The sequence below is a fragment of the Schistocerca piceifrons genome, chromosome 10 (assembly GCF_021461385.2).
Source record: "Schistocerca piceifrons isolate TAMUIC-IGC-003096 chromosome 10, iqSchPice1.1, whole genome shotgun sequence".
Taxonomy (NCBI): domain Eukaryota; kingdom Metazoa; phylum Arthropoda; class Insecta; order Orthoptera; family Acrididae; genus Schistocerca; species Schistocerca piceifrons.
The window spans coordinates 105,501,895-105,519,543 of NC_060147.1; the positions used below are offsets into that span (position 1 = coordinate 105,501,895).

Consider the following 17,649-nt stretch of genomic DNA (forward strand, 5'->3'; position numbering starts at 1 on the left):
GCACTTGGAACTATAAAAAGCTAAGTACAGAATGTCAAGAAAACATATATAAATCTTTAAGGGAAAGGTACTGAGAGAGAGAAATCCATATTGCACAAACATTTGGACAGGACTGGCACCTAAGCTTAACCTTAAACAAACCAATTTTCCATGGGGTTCATGGCAGCTTGTAACACTGTGTTCCATTTAGTAATTTATGGTGCAATTTGAGCAGCAAGGGAAAAATTTGGTGCTTTGATATTCTAAAATATTTATAAAATGCAACTTCCTCTTTCTGAAGCTCCTTATAGTGTATGTGAATTACCACTTCTGTACCATATGCTACATAATTTTTAGGATTCACACTCATTTAAGCAAAAAACCTGGTTGTGGTAACTGACTGATCTGTAACATATCAAGAGGTCTAGGTTAGGCTGGAGTACAATAATTTGTGAGTTTGCGAAGCCAAAGCATGGAAAGCAAAAGGAGTTATTGTGGTAACACGTGTAGCATAGCCAGAGGTCTAGGTTATGCCAGCACATGCCCTGATCTGTAATACAGCCACAGGTCTATGTTAGATTGACGGCAATGGCCTTGCCGCAGTGGCTACACCGGTTCCCGTGAGATCACTGAAGTTAAGCGCTGTTGGGCGTGGTCGGCACTCTGATGGGTGACCATCCAGGCCGCCATGTGCTGTTGCCATTTTTCGGGGTCCACTCAGCCTCATGATGCCAATTGAGGAGCTACCTGACCAAATAGTAGAGGCTTTGGTCAAGAAAACCGTCATAACGACCGGGAGAGCGGTGTGCTGACCCCACACCTCTCCTATCCACATCTGCCACTGAGGATGACACGGCAGTCGGATGGTCTCGGTAGGCCATTCGTGGCCTGACAATGGAGTGCTTTTAAGTTAAATTGGAACGCAGCAGTTGGGTTGAGAGTTGGTGAAGTCAACGAATGTGAAAGTAAAAACCATGGTACTGGTGACAGGCTGATCTGTAACCTTGCCAGAGGTCCAGATTAGGTTGAAATGCAACAGTTTGGTTGTGAGTTGGTAAAGCCAACAAATGTGAAAGCAAAAAATTCTGCTTATGGTGACAAACTGCAGTGAAATCATAGGAAATTGGGTGTTCAGTGGAATTCAGCAGGGGTAGAAAAATTCCCACTTTTAGCCTGTTGAATTTTGGATTAGGGAAGTGTTGTTCAGAATAATCAAAGAAAAGATCCTCCCTAGAACAATGATCATTAGTGACTGGTTCAGTTCATACAACACTGAAAGTTTTCAGCATCTTAGAGTGAACCATAGACTGAACTTTGTAGATCCAAATGACCATTCCGTTCACACACAGAATGTGGAGAGAATGTGACGAGACATAGAGAGATGCCTTCCTGCGGTATGGCAGAAAGACCAGACATTTCGCAGGTCACCTAGGTGGTATATGTTCCTTTGAGCCCATTGCCAGAAAAAAATATTACATCACTTTTTTGTTGAAGTGGGTAAACCTTATCTGCCAGACAGAACAGTGATGCAACAATTCTTTCAAAGAATGTTGCAAACAATGATTAGTGACTACAGTTATGTGCCTCTTGGGAAAACTGGTGCCTTCAATTTCCAGCATTGCTTTGTTTGGCACTGTACGTTTTGTCGTTTGTGTGCTCGAGCATAGGGAATGTGATGATATGATTGGCTAATTACATTATGTGTAATGTGCTCTCATTTTTTGTTCTGATTGACTGAGTAGGTCACATGTCCTGTGCCAATATCGTGTAACAAAAGCCCATTGTACAGCGCAATCTCAATTCCACAGTTTCCCAAGCTGTATGTTGCATTTGGTGGGTATCATATGTATACTTGCTTATTGCGTTAATATGCAGTTTCAGTGCTACAGCGCATTATAGATCTATCCTATAGATATTGTTTTTTTCTTGGTGTGTTGTGTTTTAATGCCTGAAATTGTGATACTGATATATCAAAATTCTACCAGGAGAAGCAATTTTTTTTTGTATCTTGCAGTTCATTGGCATCTTAATCATAGGATTCTGTGTTCATATGCTGTGTGGAGTGAATAGTTTTATATTTCTGCACGTTTAAAGTAACTAGCCAGCATTTGCATTACTTTGAAATGTTATCAAGACCTGACTGGATATTTGCACAGCTTTTTTATTTCATTATAGATAGCTACACCATCTTCAAAAGGCCTGAGGTCAGTATTAATATTAATACATGAGGAGCACAAAAAAGTATGTGGGAAACTAAAAACTAGCCATCTGTCTCAGATCAGATTTGGGTAAAGAGGAGCCTTCCTCTCTTCCTGGCACACATTCTTATACTTCTGCCCTTCTTGTAATGGAAACAAGCTGTGTACATGAAATATATTCGCAGTTGCACAACTATCAGCTATATAATGGAATGACGACAGTGAAAATTTGTGCCGAACCGGGACTCGAACTTAGATTTCCTGCCTATCGTGAGCAGTTGCCTTAGCATTAAGCTATGTGAGCTCAACGCAGGGCGAGACCCAAACTTCCATATGTCATCAACCATGTATTTACATTCTGTACTCATACATCCGTTACGTATAATCCCAGGGGAGAAATTTTACTTGAAATTTGCTTGCCCAGTGTCTGCAGATAAATACAATATTGCAGTGCCTGTATTATTTCAAATTACAATGAAATGTTCCTTCGGACGTTGCATCATAATTCAAAGTGACACAGGTACTGCAATATCGTTCAAGCTGCATATGTCAGGCACAAAGCCACCTGCACGCATATCTGCCCGTCAGTGGGGAATCCATAGTCCCCCACCCACCAAGTATAAACCACAGTTGCCTAGGAATTAATGATAATAATAACAGTGAAATATGTAAAATGCTTATGCTTTTAGTATTGATCAATACATCACGTTAGTGTAATTTACAAGAATAATGGTTAACATTATATAAAATTGAAATGTGCAGTTTCCATTACTGGTATTTCACTTAGCACCATAATGCGAACACAGGTCTGCTGACTGCAGCTATGAGAATATGTAAATGAGAGAAATGCTGTTTCCTTCAGTCATTTCTATCCCCTTCTGTCCTGCCTTACTCAGCTTCCTGAGGTTTGCTGGGTGTATCTGTGGACTCACTAACCTTGTCGAATTTATTGTTGGCAACAGGTACGATCAGCCTGTGACTGGTTGCCTTCTGCTGGTTGGAATATTTTCTGTAGCTGGGCAGACCACAAGCCCATCCATGTGAGCAGCCCCTCGAATGGACAGCTGAAAAGTGTCCTGTGTTAAACATAGCTTGTAGTTTTGTAAAATTCCCTGTCATGTTTAGACTGTTCTCATGCTACTTTATTTTTCAGAAATTATCTAAGAAACTTGGAAATTCATATACACTGCCAGACAAAAGAAGTGGAGCACCGAGAAGATATAGTCGCATATCAGTCTGAATCTCCAAACGTACGCACCATTGGTGCATATGTAAATGATTAGAGTTGCAGTTCTCCGTGACATAGGCTCAGTTGTGGGTAAAGCAGATGGTAGACTTCAGTTTATTCGTAGAAAACTGGGGAAATGCAATCAGTCTAGAAAGGAGATTGCTTACAAATCACTCGTGCAATCGGTTCTGGAATATTGCTCAAGTGTGTGGAACCTGTAGCAAATAGGACTAGCAAGGGATTTTGAATATGTACAGATAAGGGCAACACAAATGGTCACAGGTTTGTTTGATTCGGTGGAGTGTGTCAGAAGTTATTGAAGGAATTGAAATTCAACTGGAAGATTCTTGAAAATAGATGTACTATTCTGAGAAAGTCTATTAACAAAGTTTCAAGAACTGGCTTTAAAGGATGACTCTAGGAATGTACTACAAACCACTATGTATCGATCACATAGGGATCGTGAGGATAATATTAGAATAATGACTGCTCACATCGAGGCAATCAATCGATTATTCATCCTGCACTCCATAAATGAATGGAATGGGAAAAAAACCTAATAAGTAGTACATTGGGACGTACCCTCTTCTGTGGACTTCACAGTGGTTTACAGAGTATAGATGTAGACAGATATGACGTCCACCAGAGTGCATTAGTGTCGTTTGTGTTTAGGATTGTCACTAGGCCTGGAAGGGTATTCAAGGGGATGGACAACATCAGACTTTGAGTGATCACGTTAGAGAACACAGATGTCCATGTACTCGTGTGAGACAGTCTTATGAGCACCTGACAGAATTTGAAAGAGGTGTGTTTGTGGATGTCTGTTTGGCCAGCTGGTCAAATTGTGCAATATTCATATGTGTGGGGCATTTGTATGTGACAGTGGTCAGATGTTGGACTGTGCAGGAACACGAGGGAGGCATGTTCATTGTATCAGTCAACCTTGTCTGACCACCACAACGGAAGATCACTTTATTATGCACTAAGAACGTGGTAACTGCTTCACATCTGTGCCTGCTACCTGAGAACAAGTAATGGCCTCCCTGCAATGTTCTGTGTCATCCTGCACCATTGGTCAGAGGCTAGCAGCAGCTGAAACAGGGAACTACCATCCAATATGTAGGCTGCCATTAACACCATAACATGAATGGGTGCATTTGGAATGGTGCCATGACCAGAAAGCGTGGACTGCTGATGAATCGCTTTGCATCATATTCAGTGATGAATCACGATTTTGCTCTACCCTGGATGACCGTAGATGGCGAGTAGGGCAGCGACCTGAAGAGGAGTCCCCTTCTTCCAATGTTTTGGAATGGCACAACAGTGTTAACCCTGATGGTCTAGAGAGCCATTGGGTGTGACTTCAGCTCAGGTTGCTAGTGATAGAGGGAATTATGATGGCGCAAAGATATGCCACAGACACCCTGTCCTCGTGTGTTACCTGTCGTGTGACAGTATCATGGTGCTGTATTTTGTCAGGATATTTCTCATCCACACGTGCCATGTCTCTATGAACTGCCTGTGTGGCATTAAGGTATTCCCGTAGCCAGCAGTATCCCCTGCTCTGTCTCCAATAGAACATGTGTGGGACAAGCTCGGACATCTAATCCATCCCAGTGCCATTACCCAGGATATTAAGGCCCAAATACAATGGTTGTGGGCCAGCTTGCCTCAGGAGAGAATACAATGGCTTTATGACACCATTCCCATCTGAATCAGTGTATGCATCCAGGCCAGAGAGGGTGCAAAGTTGTCCTGGAAAGTGGGCTCATACTGTGAAATTCTTTGCAATCACTGAAATAAGACACACACCCTCTTGACCTGTGAAGTTGAACTTTGTTTTCTCCTGTGTTTCTAGGGGCTTCACTTTTTTTGTCAGGCAGTGTGTGTACAAATACAGACATCGAAAAAAGTTTTGCAACACCCTGGTTCCCCGCACTCCTGAAGATGTTGACTGTGGATATTGTATCACTGACACAGTCCCTTAGGCTGTTCAGAGATGTCACTAAACCTGCCCAAAGATGTAAACAACCATGCATGAGCAGTGCCTATTAGATGGAAGGGGTCTGACAGCCAATCAGTTCCAGTCATTCCATGGAAGGAGGTACATAGCTTGTGTTGGCTGTAGTTCAACTGTGCCTAGATGGTCAATACTGTGGTTTGATCATATCCACATTGTTTCTTTGTGCCAGGAAGGGCTCTCAACAAGGAAAATGTCCAGGCGTCTCGAAGTGAACCAAAGTGATGTTGTTTGGACATGGAGGAGATACAGAGAGACAGGAACTGTCGATGACATGTCTTGCTCAGGCACCCAAGGGCTACTGCTACAATGGATGACCACTGCCTACAGATTGTGGTGTGGAGGAACCCTGACAGCAGCACCATCATGTTGAATAATGCTTTTCGTGCAGCCACAGGACGTCATGTTATGACTCAAAATCTGTGCAATAGGCTGCATGATGGGCAACTTCAAAAGTCCAAGGCGAGGTCCACCTTTGCAACCACAACACCATGCAGGGCGGTACAGATGAGCCCAACAACATGCCGAATGGACTGCTCAGGATTGGCGTCACGTTCTCTTCACCGATGAGTGTTGCATATGGCTTCAACCAGACAATCGTCTGAAACGTGTTTGTAGGCAACCCGGTCAGGCTGAACACCTTAGACACACTGTCCAGCGAATGCAGCAAGGTGGAGGTTCCTTGCTGTTTTGGGGTGGCATCATGTGGGAACAACGTACGCTGGTGGTCATGGAAGGCGCTGTAACGACTGTACGATACGTGAATACCATTCTCCGACCGATAGTATAACTGTATCGGCAGCGTATTGGCGAGGCATTCATTTTCATGGACGACAATTTGCACCCCCATCGTGTACATTTTGTGAATGACTTCCTTCAGGATTATGACATCGCTCGACTAGAGTGGCCAGCATATTCTCCAGACATGGACCCTATCGAACACGCCTGGGATAGACTGAAAAGGGCTGTTTATGGATGATGTGAACCACCAACCGCTCTGAGCGATCTACATCAAATCGCCACTGAGGAGTGGGACAATCTGGACCAACAGTGCCTTGGTGAACTTGTGGATAGTATGCCATGACAAATATGGGCATGCATCAATGCAAGAGGACATGCTACTGAGTATAAGAGGTACAGATGTGCACAGCAATCTGGACCACCACCTCTGAAGGTCTCGCTGTATGGTGGTACAATATGCAATGTGTGGTTTTTGTGAGCAATAAAAAGGGTGGAAATGATGTTTGTGTTGATCTCTATTCCAGTTTTCTGTACAGGTTCTGAAACTCTTGGAACTGAGGTGATGCAAAACTTTTTTTGTTGTGTGTATAAATGCTTTTAGTAAAGTATCCTTTGGAAGGGGAGGGGGTCATGAAAAACCCCTCCCCCCTTGGATTCACTCATAATGTCTGCCATCTTCACGGCATTTCAGCCTATTTTGAGTTTTTTATGGTTTCACTATCCCATGAAACAACAGTATTGATCTTTTCGTGTTTATGAATGGAGATCCAGGAGCTAATTTGCGAACACTACGTGTGATGGTGGTCTGAAAGGAACATGTTCTACCTTAGCTAACATGGTTCTGCCTACTGGTACCACATTGTCCCTACTAGTTCTTCAGCATTCTTTTAATTCACTGACATTCTCATGGTTGCCAAATGCTTCATCTTGCTGCTTTCGCCACAAGCGAATCCGCACTTCTGCTAGTAAGTGTACTTTTTTACAACTGTTGCAGTTCCTTGCTCACTGTCTAATGTCTCTCCATTGATAACCCATTTTCTCTCAATTTCTTCTACGAATCTGGCACTGGGGCAGTATAACGGTGCACACTGACTGTTTTCATCTTGAAGTTTCTCTGGTTGCAGACGATTGGCAGTCACAGGAAAAGACAGTGAACAATCGGCTTCAAGTCCAGCTCGTAGCGTCAGCCACGATTGGCAGGTAACCTTGTACATCCATTGTTGTCTTAACACATTGCTGTGCATGCTGACTACACACTCATGTCTGCCCTTGCAGTTCTTTAACTCAAAGAGTGAATTCTGCTAACACTACTCACTAGCAGTGTAAGAATATAGAACAGATGAAGGGTGAACTGGAAATGGAGAAAGACCTAGTGTGTATAGAAGTGGAGCAGGCACTAAAGAACACAAAAGGAGCAAAGGCACCAAGTTGGACTAAGTGTGTACAGATTTGACTCTTGGTCTTTTACAGAATCATGCAGTTTCATAATGTGGTACTTCAACGAAAGAGAACAGTTGCCTGCTGGGAAGATTTTGCAGTATGGTTTGAAAACAGCTGAGTTCTTCACACTTAATTACTTATACCGTGCACATGACCTTTTAGTGCTCTCCTAATTATTTGGTATCACACACTACTTTTTATGCAGTTATACTATTACTTGTCTAAACACAAAACCTCACTAATTATTTGGTATTACACACTACTTTTAATGCAGTTATACTATTACTTGACTAAACACAAAACCTCACTAATTATTTGGTATCAAACACTACTTTTTATGCAGTTATACTATTACTTGTCTAAACACAAAACCTCACTGACGATTATATTCATGGCCATTTGCAAAGATACTTCACAACAAACTACCTTTCATATTGTTGCATTATCTTTCTCAGCCTGGATTTTTGTCTGACTTAGTGTTGACTCTAGGTGAGAGTTTGAACCATTGTGTCAGACTGGGGCCTCAAATGTGGACCCCCTCATTTTGCAGGCCAGGTAATTTGAAGCAGATGATGAATTGTATATGCGCTGTCCACTTTGGCACACAGTTTTATTCTGTCACATATGGTTGTTGTAAATTACACTCTTGTAGAGTTAGTGCACTTTCTGTCAGGTGTTCTTCCTTTTCTGTTGTCAGGCTGGTTTAATGCAATTTGTAAAGGTGTTAGAGGTGTAAAGATATACAGTTGGTAGAGATTGAAAAGAATTAAGGCAATAAAGACTAACCACTCATGTACAGTGGTAGACTATTTGGATTCACCACTGTTGAGTAATGCAAAGACTCAGCTAACATTGATTAAGGTACTCTTTTTGGACTGGCATGTTGTGGTACTATCAGATGATGCTCATTAATGTGCAAATTGCTGCAGGAGATTACTCAAGTAGTCTCCCAAGCACACGATCAATTTCATGAATCAACAGATTTCTTCCGACAACAACCAAAATAATTTTGATTATATCTATTTCTTTGCTGCATGGGCAATTCTGAATATTCACCATGTCCATTTGGCATGGATGTTTCCTAGACACTAGTTTGATCCAGCATCCATTATGAATTAAGTCACAAAGGAATTATGGACATTGGCTGTGAGCATGCATTGATTGAAATCAATGAGGAAAGTTGAAATTTTTGCTGGACCAGGATTCAAACTGGGTCTCCTGCTAACTAGGCAGATACTCTGAGCACTATGCCATATGGACACAGTAGTCAACGACTACCCTACCTCGCATCAGACAAAAATTGTTAACTTATCCACACACAAGGAATGCAGTCCCCTTGCCCATTATCTTCCTTACTCACAGCGTTTCACCATTTCGCATAAGAGTTCAAGCCTGGTTTGCATCTGTATGGAAGAAATCATTTGCCATCACATGTCCGAAAGAACAGACATCATTTTGATCCAGCAGTCATTATGAATTAAGATGCAGAGGAATTACAGACAGTGGCTGCGAACAGGTGTTGACTGAAATCAATGGGGAAAGTTGAAAATTTGAGTTGGATGGGATTTGAACCTGAGTCTCCTACTAACTAGACAGTATCTAATTGGAAATTTGGTCTGATAGGAGGCATCTTAGGGTAGTCCGTGCAGCTACAATGACCATGCATCTGTGTGGTGTACTAGTGAGAACATCTGCCTAATAAGCAGGAGACCTGGATTTGAATCTCGGTCCGGCACACATTTTCATCTTTCCTCATTAATTTCAATGCCCTCTCACAGCCAGTGTCTGTAATTCATTTGTGTCTTTCCTAGATAATTCATAAAAACAGCCGTGAACATTTATGACTGGTGTTGTTTGCAATGCTCGCTTCAAGCTATTGCATTCTGCCACATCCCCCAATCAGTTGTGGATAAGAGGTATCTTAACAATCATTTTTTAACCGTGTCTTGCATTTTAATTGAAGCACAGCCACACAATTACAAGTGGTAATAGCTGTGTGAAAGTCCAGAGACAAGCAAACTGTTGTAATTAGGAGTGCAGGTAATCAGTCTAAAAGGAAGCAAAGATGACAACTCATTACCGTAACACAGCAGAGTCCAAAGTAAAAATCCAAAAATAAGGTCCAATTCACAACAGTGTTAACTACTGCCTCCAATTTTTGAATCACTTGAAGTGCACTGAGAATCAGACAGAAAGCATCTGCATTTGTTCTAATCCAGACCTGTATGTGGGCATAGATGAGCAGTACTGCATACATTTTGTTGCATTAGCTCTCTTATCCTGATCTCTGACTGACTTACTGTTGACTCTATGTGGGACTCAAATGTAGCTCCCCATGTTTTGCAGACCAGGCTAGCTGAAGTAGATGGTGAATTGTGTGTGCAGTGTCTACATAGGCACACAGTTTTGATCTGTCACACATGGCTGTCGTGAATTACACTGGACCTATTTGCTGCATTTACTGTCATGTGTTCTGTTCTTGTTTTCTGTCATCAATACTAGGGTCAATCTAATGCAGTTCTCCAGTCGTGTCACTTGCCAGATATTATCTCCATTTAAGCACAACTGTTCTATCCCATACCATCAATGATCTGCCTAAGACAGGGTGGGAAGTATTGTATCTGTTGTTGTTGTGATGATATTCAGTCTGAAGACTGGTTTGATGCAGCTCTCCATGCTACTCTATCCAGTACAAGCCTGCTCATCTCTGAATAACTACTGCAGCCTTCACCCATTTAAACCTACTTACTGTAGTCAAACATTGTCTCCCTCTGTAATTCAATCTCCCTCCAGTACCAAATTTATGTGTCCTTCATGCCTCAGGATTTGTCCTAGCAACCAATTCCTTCGTTCCTCAGGCTCTACCATAAATATCTGTCCTTATTTCAACTCATTACCTCCTTAGTGGTTATTCAATCTACCCAGGTAAACTTCAGCATTCTTCTGAAGCATCACATTTCAAAAGCTTCCATTCTCTTCTTGTCTGAACTGTTTATCATCCATGTTTCACTTCCATACAGGGCTACACTCCAGACAAAAACTCCCAGGAAAGACTACCCAACTTTTAAATTTATCATTTTTGTTGACATTGTCAGCATTGGAGACAAGCGATCTATCATAATTTTGATTAGTGTAACTGCCATATAGACTCAAAACATCATTAAGATCTTTTTAAAGTGACAACATCCATATAGAACATATTGGTAAAATATGGTTACATCATTCATTGTCAATCAAGTAGAAGGAAGATTATAAAACTAAGGCATTATATTATTAAAACTTATTAATTCACACAATTTAATCAGTATTTATATGATCTCATAGCATAGGTCATCATGATGAAATGAGCTGACAGAAATACTGATTAAATTGTATCAGTTACTAAGTTTTAATGACAAAATGAATCAGTTTTATGACCTTTAAACTATGTAAGGTTATTTTACGTATACATTCTGTATGGATGCTGTCATTTTAATGATATGTTGAGCCAATATGGCAATTACACTAACCAACAATGTTTTTATGAGCTGAAGATGTCTCTTGCATAGCTGAAACTGGATATCAAAATAATAAAAAATAATTTGCAATTTTGACCTTGAGGATTTTCAATTCTTATTATGAAAATTTTGAATTTTTATTAGATGTTAAAAAATTTGTAAGTTTCAGAAATTCTTTCCTTACTACAGTGAGTTTGCATTTTACATCCTCTCTACTTTGAGCAATTATCAACTATTTTACAGCCCAAACAGCAAATCTTTTTTATTACATTTAGTGCCTCATTGCCTAATCATATCGTCTGAGCACTGTCTGATTTAATTCATCTACATTCCATTACCCTTGTTTTACTTTCTGTGATTATCATCTTATAACCTCTTGTTAGGGCACTGTTCGATTCCATTTGACTGCCCTTCCCAGTGCTATGCTGTTCTTGACAATTACATTGTCATGAGCAAATCTCAAAGTTTTATTTCTTCTCTCTGAACTTTAATTCTCTTTTCAGATTTCTCTTTACTGCTTCCTTCAGCAGTACAGACTGAATAACATTGAGATAGGCTACAACCCTGTCTTACTCCCTTCTCAACTACTGCATTGCTTCCCTTTCATGTCCTTCAGTTCTTGTAAGTGCAGTTTTATTTTTATGAAATTGTAAATAACCCTTCAGAATTTCAGGGAATGTGTTCCAGGCAACATTATATGCACCAACTTCAGATGACAGTAGAAAAACGTTGAAAGCAAGTAATAACTTTATACAATAATGAAATACAAGTATGTAAACTGGGAAGCACTATAATATGTAAAATGTATTGACAGACCTCACCACACTCTCAAAACAGCTTCCCATAAGTTTCTGCCATTTGCTTGGATGTACTGCTGAAGGCATCATGAAAAGGATACCATAACACAATGTGATATGTCCTATTACATCTGGGTAGCAGGATGGCCATGTTACATCACCAGAGTGCGAAATCACATGGTTTGGAAACATTTTACAGAGTATAGCTATACTTTGGCATGCACCATCCAACTGAAATCAAGTGTTATTCAGCAACCCTCTTGCCTGCAATTCTGTAATATTGCGCAGTAGTGGTTGGCATTCAGTTTTTACTGCAAGTCTGATGTCATCCTCAAAATAATGATGCAGGTAATGATAATACTAGGTGTCAATAATCTCATACACAGCAACTTTACACCATACCACAGCATTTGGACTCCTTTGTCTTTTTGTGTAAATTTCATATATTTTCCCAAGAACTATACCAAAAGATTTGCTTGTTAACATATCCAGTCATGAAATAGTTTGCTTAAGCATATCCAGTCATGAAATAGTTTGCTTCATTGGACATCAGCTGTTGTTGTAGAAACCATGGTTCTCGGTTATCATTGCAAGAGTGTCAGTGCCACTTGCAAGTAAGTTTTACCTGTCAGTGTGTTTTTAACTCTTGAACCATCTGCAGCTTGTATGGATGAAAATTAAAATCAATCAGTCAAGCCCAACAAAATTCATCACAGTTGTAATATTTGTGCATATCGCGGTGGTGAATGTTTGGGACTGTTTTCAAGCTTCACATGATATGTACACCGATTACAGGTTCTTACATGTGCCCCTATTACAGATTCTTACATGTTCAAACACTGTGCCTCTCAGTTACAGCCAAATGGCAATCATTACTTTCCGGTTGCAATTCTTACTGAGCCTACATGCCAGAGCCCATTCAGATAAAGACTTCAGATGGTTCAAATGGCTCTGAGCACTATGGGACTTAACATCTGAGGTCATCAGTCCCCTAGAACTTAGAACTACTTAAACCTAACCAACCTAAGGACATCACACACATCCATGCCCAAGGCAGGATTCGAACATGCGACCGTAGTGGTTGCGAGGTTCCAGATAAGCGCCTAGACCCGCTCGGCCACACCGGCCAGCTAATAAAGACTTCCACAACTGCAATTCACCTCTGGATAGACCACCACCCCACGGCATACTAATTGCTCGATTGTCATCTGTTCAACCATGTATGCATGTTTCAGGGTTGCCAACTGCAGTTGGTAAAACAATACACACTACCCTGGATATTATTCACTCTCAGAAGACTCTTGGTGCGGTGGCCAATGGGAGTAGCTGTTTTGACAGAAGTTAGTTGACAGGGTGTAACTTTGGATTGATATCCACTTGTAGTTGATTGTTACCAATGTTACCTGTCAATATGGTGTGCTAAAATACTGGCATTGTTGTAGCGATGTTGTGTACATGTTAATGTGCACATGTTATTATGATCATGTACAAAGGACATCCTCTCCCCCGTATTTAAAACTAATAATAAAGTTTAACTCAGACAGTGGAAACTCCAGGTTTGAATATCAACGATATAAGGAAAAGGGTAGATTGATACTCACTGTAAAGATAACACATTGAACTGAAAAGACTGGTAGACATTTAGCCTTCACCTAAAGCCTTCTTCAGAAAAGAAAACACACTCACATTTATTCACACAAGCAAGCACACCTCGTGCACACGTGTCCATCATCTGTGGGAACTTGTATAGGAAAGTAGCTATTAGATTGAACAGAAGCAGCAATCTGGTGGGGGCAGGGAAGGGACAGCAGGGTACAGGTGGGGGAATGTGCAAAGGCTAGATAGGGACTGGACAAAACTGTCAGGCGTAGTGTCTGGAGGCCGTGGAGCAGGGAGGTGGGTGGGGGTGGGGCTAAGGAGGAAAGGAGAGAAACATGGTAAGGGGTTGACATCCAGATCTTTTGGCAGCACACAATAAGAGTGAGATGATGTGAATAGGGAGGAGATGATAGGACAGAGAGGGCGGAAACTGTTGGAAGGTAAGGGGTTGACGACCATATGTGTTGGCAAAGGGCAGCACACAATGAGAGCGAGAGGATGTGAATAGGGAGGAGATGATAGAACAGAGAGGGCGGAAACTGTTGGATGGGAAGTATGGGGTCAATAGTTTACCATAGGTTGAGACTGTGATGATTTCAGGAGTGAAGAATGCATTGTAAGGATAACTCCCATATGTGCAGTTCAGAAAACCAGATGGTGGAGGGGAGGATCCAGATGGCTTGGATTGCAAAACAGCCATTGAAATCAAGCTTTTTATGTTCAGCTGCCTGTCTGTCACAGGGTGTTCCACTTTTCTGTTGGCAACAGTTTGGTGATGGCAATTCATTCTGTTGGACACCTGGTTGGTAGTCATACCAATATAAAAAGCTGTGTTGTGATTGCATCAGAGCTGGTATATGACATGGCTGCTTGACAGGTGCCTGACCTCTGATGGGGTGGATAAGCCTAAGACAGAATTGGAATTGGAAGTGCTGGGTGAATGGATTGGCCGTGTCTTGCAGGTCTTCAACAGTGACATGATATCTGTGGCAAGTGGCTGGGAATTGGTAGTGGCACAGGGATCAACTGGGATGTTGTGGAGGTTGGGTATGTGACGGAACACCACTTTAGGAAGGATTTTGTGTAGGATGTCTCTCATTGCAGGGCATGATGGTATGTAATCAAAGCCCCGACAAAGGATGTGGTTGCATTGTCACCCAGTACCACTGGGACAGCTGAACTACATCCTTCATCAGGACTTTGATTATCTATTGCCATGGCCTGAAATGAGGGTCATCCTAGACAAGATCCTTCCTAACCCTCCTAAAATGGTCTTCTGTCACCCACTCATCCTCCACAACATCCTGGTCCGTTCCTATGCCACTCCCAATCCCAACTACATGCCACAGGGATTGCATCCCTACACAAGACCAAGGTGCAAGACATGCCCAATCCAACTACCCAGCACTTCCTATTGCAGCCCTGTCACAGGCAATGATTGCAGCAGTGATGGTATGTGACATGGCTGCTTCACATACATGTGGCCCCGTCTCTGCTGGTGCCACATATGAAAGCAGCCATTTGATATACCAGCTCTGCTGAAATCATTGCAAAACTTTTTGTATAGGTATGACTACCAACCAGCTGTCCAGCGGGATGAACAGTCACTGCCAAATTGTGGCCAAGGGCAGAGTACACTATTCTGTGGCACACCCTCCAGCTGACAGTTTCCTCCTTCTGTGTCCTATCACCTCTTCCCTATTCACGTCCCCTCACTCTCATTGTGTGCTGCCCTCTGCAAATGCATCTGCCCATATTTCCCTTGTCCGTCTCCTCTCCTCCCCGCCTATGTCCCGGCTCCCTGCCCCACAGCCTCCCCCTTCATGTGACAGGCTCATCCAGACAGTGCTCTTCTCTGTCTCCATTTGTACCCTGTTATCCTTCCCCTGTCCACTCCAGATTGCTGCTTTCATTCAATATGACAGATGCAGTCTGGTCTGAACTGCTGGAGAAGGTAGTCGTGTGGGCATGGGGTGTGTTAGTTGTGTGAATGAATGTGTGTGTTTTCTGTTCTGAAGAAGACTTCAGCTAAAAGCTAGATGTGTAACAGTATTTTCATTATGCCTTTCTGCTTCTCAGTATGTCATCTTTATGTGAGTAGTAAAGTATCCTTTTCCATACATTGTAAATAACAAAGTTTCATTTACGAATATATAGGTGTACTGAATGTTGTGTTGCATGGTGATATGGGGTTAGGATGAAAGGAAGTGCAAAGGCATGTAGGTATATGGGACCAGGAGACAGCATAATTTGGGACAAGAGTACAGACGTGTTCAAATTATTAGACTAAACAATTATTTTTGATACTCTTAAGTTTTCTAGTGCAAAATAGGAGAGAAAAGTGTTATAATTGATTTGTTTTAATGGTTTGATTGATCCCCTGAAATTTCCCTTCCAAGTGTCTGCCTCCGTAGCGCAGCGGTAGCATTACTGCCTACCACGCAAGGGGGCCCGGGTTTGATTCCGGACAGGAGACTGGGTGTTGTGTGTCCTTCATCATCTTTCTCATCATCATTGACATGCATGTCGCTGAAGTGGCGTCAACTAAAAAGACTTGCAATACGGTGGCCGAACCCCAAAGGGGATATCCCAGCCAATAAATGTCATACGATCATTTCATTTTCCCTTCCAAGCAACTCACAGATCACTGAATTTTTCACAGTTGGTAACATTTGTCATTTTCCCTCCAAATTGTGTTGGTGTTAGTTGTTTGTGTACATGCTTTGAAACTGTGTTTACAGTAATGTTTTATGTTTCTGTGGTGTACTTCAGCTTGTTATTTATTCTATCAACTCCTTGCTACATTAACAAGACAGTAATAGCTTGTTAACTTACATGTTTTTAGCTATAGGAGTAAACCCTGGAGTTTCCAAAGAAAGTGAGGTTACGGGGAAGGCAAAAGACATTTCACCTCGGAAAGTTTCAGCTGTGGTAGCACTTCTTGCTGAAAATCATTATACACAGCAAGAAATTGCTGACAGAATGAGAATATCACAGAAAACTGTCAGCAGGATTAAACTTCCAGTGCTGAAAGGTCGTGGATACTAGCCAAACAGGGAATGAAAATGTGGGCGTAAAAGAAAAATCAGTGCTAGAACAATGAGAAGACTTACAAACATGGCAACAGTGGACTGTAAACTTACTTCTACAGACATGAGCCATCAGCTGAAAGGTTTGGGTGTTGAAGTTTCTCCTGTGACAGTGAGGAGAAGGCTGTTTCAATGTAGTTTAAAGGCATACTGGCTAAGGAAAAATCAGAAAATTGCACTTGTCATGAAAACCAAAAGATTACAGTGGGCTAAACAACTTCAGGAGTGGACAAGTGAGGACTGGGTTAAGGTATGTGCAATGATATGGTAAATTAAGTGGGTCTAATCTCTTAAGTTAGGAGTTTTGGCTTGAAATTGTGATGTTTTATTGATACTGAAGGAATGCACATTTGAATTTTGGGACTGTTGAGGTCTCCTATGCTACTATTCTACTTTTCTAACTTTCAATTTTGTACACATGCTTCAGGTATGCTTCAGTGATGAATCTGTATTCACTGTGATGGATGAAAGCAGCCATTATGTTCATCGCAGACCTGGAGAACAGTTCAAAGCTGAGTGTGTGCAGCAATGTGTGAAGCATCCAACTTCTGTTGTGGTCTGGAGTGTGATGTCCGTGAAAGGTCCTGGCAGATTACACACTGTTGAAGGGACGATGAGGCAAGAACAATGTAAAGAAATCCTTGAAAAGGAACTTTTTCCCCAAATAAATGAGTGGTTTCCTAATAAAGATGCCATTTTTATGCATGATGGGGCACCTTGCCACAAAGCCAAAAGTGTTTCCAAGTACTTGGAAGAAAAGAAAGTGAAAGTGTTGTCATAGCCAGGGAATAACCCTGATGTGAACCCAGTTGAAAATTTATGGGCTCTTGTGAAACAGAGGATAAGGATATTTACAACAACCATCAGACAAGATCTCATGGAGAAACAAGGAAATCTGGTACAATGACAATGATATTAAGATGTCATGTGAAACATTAATGAAAACTATGCCAAACAGGATAAAAATGTTCATTAAGAACAAAGGTATGCATACAAAGTATTGACTGTACAAATATAATCTGTATGTGGATGTAAATGTGTAAGAAATGTAAAGTTTTGGA

At 41.5% G+C, this 17,649-nt stretch overlaps 1 protein-coding gene and 1 pseudogene across 2 annotated transcripts in view; both read left to right on the forward strand.

Annotated features, from left to right (window-relative positions):
• LOC124719071 (protein FAM133-like) overlaps positions 1–17,649 on the forward strand; it is a 173,521-nt gene that overhangs the window by 128,850 nt on the left and 27,022 nt on the right. The gene's annotated exons all lie outside the window — the stretch shown is intronic.
• LOC124719210 lies at positions 564–681 on the forward strand (annotated as a pseudogene).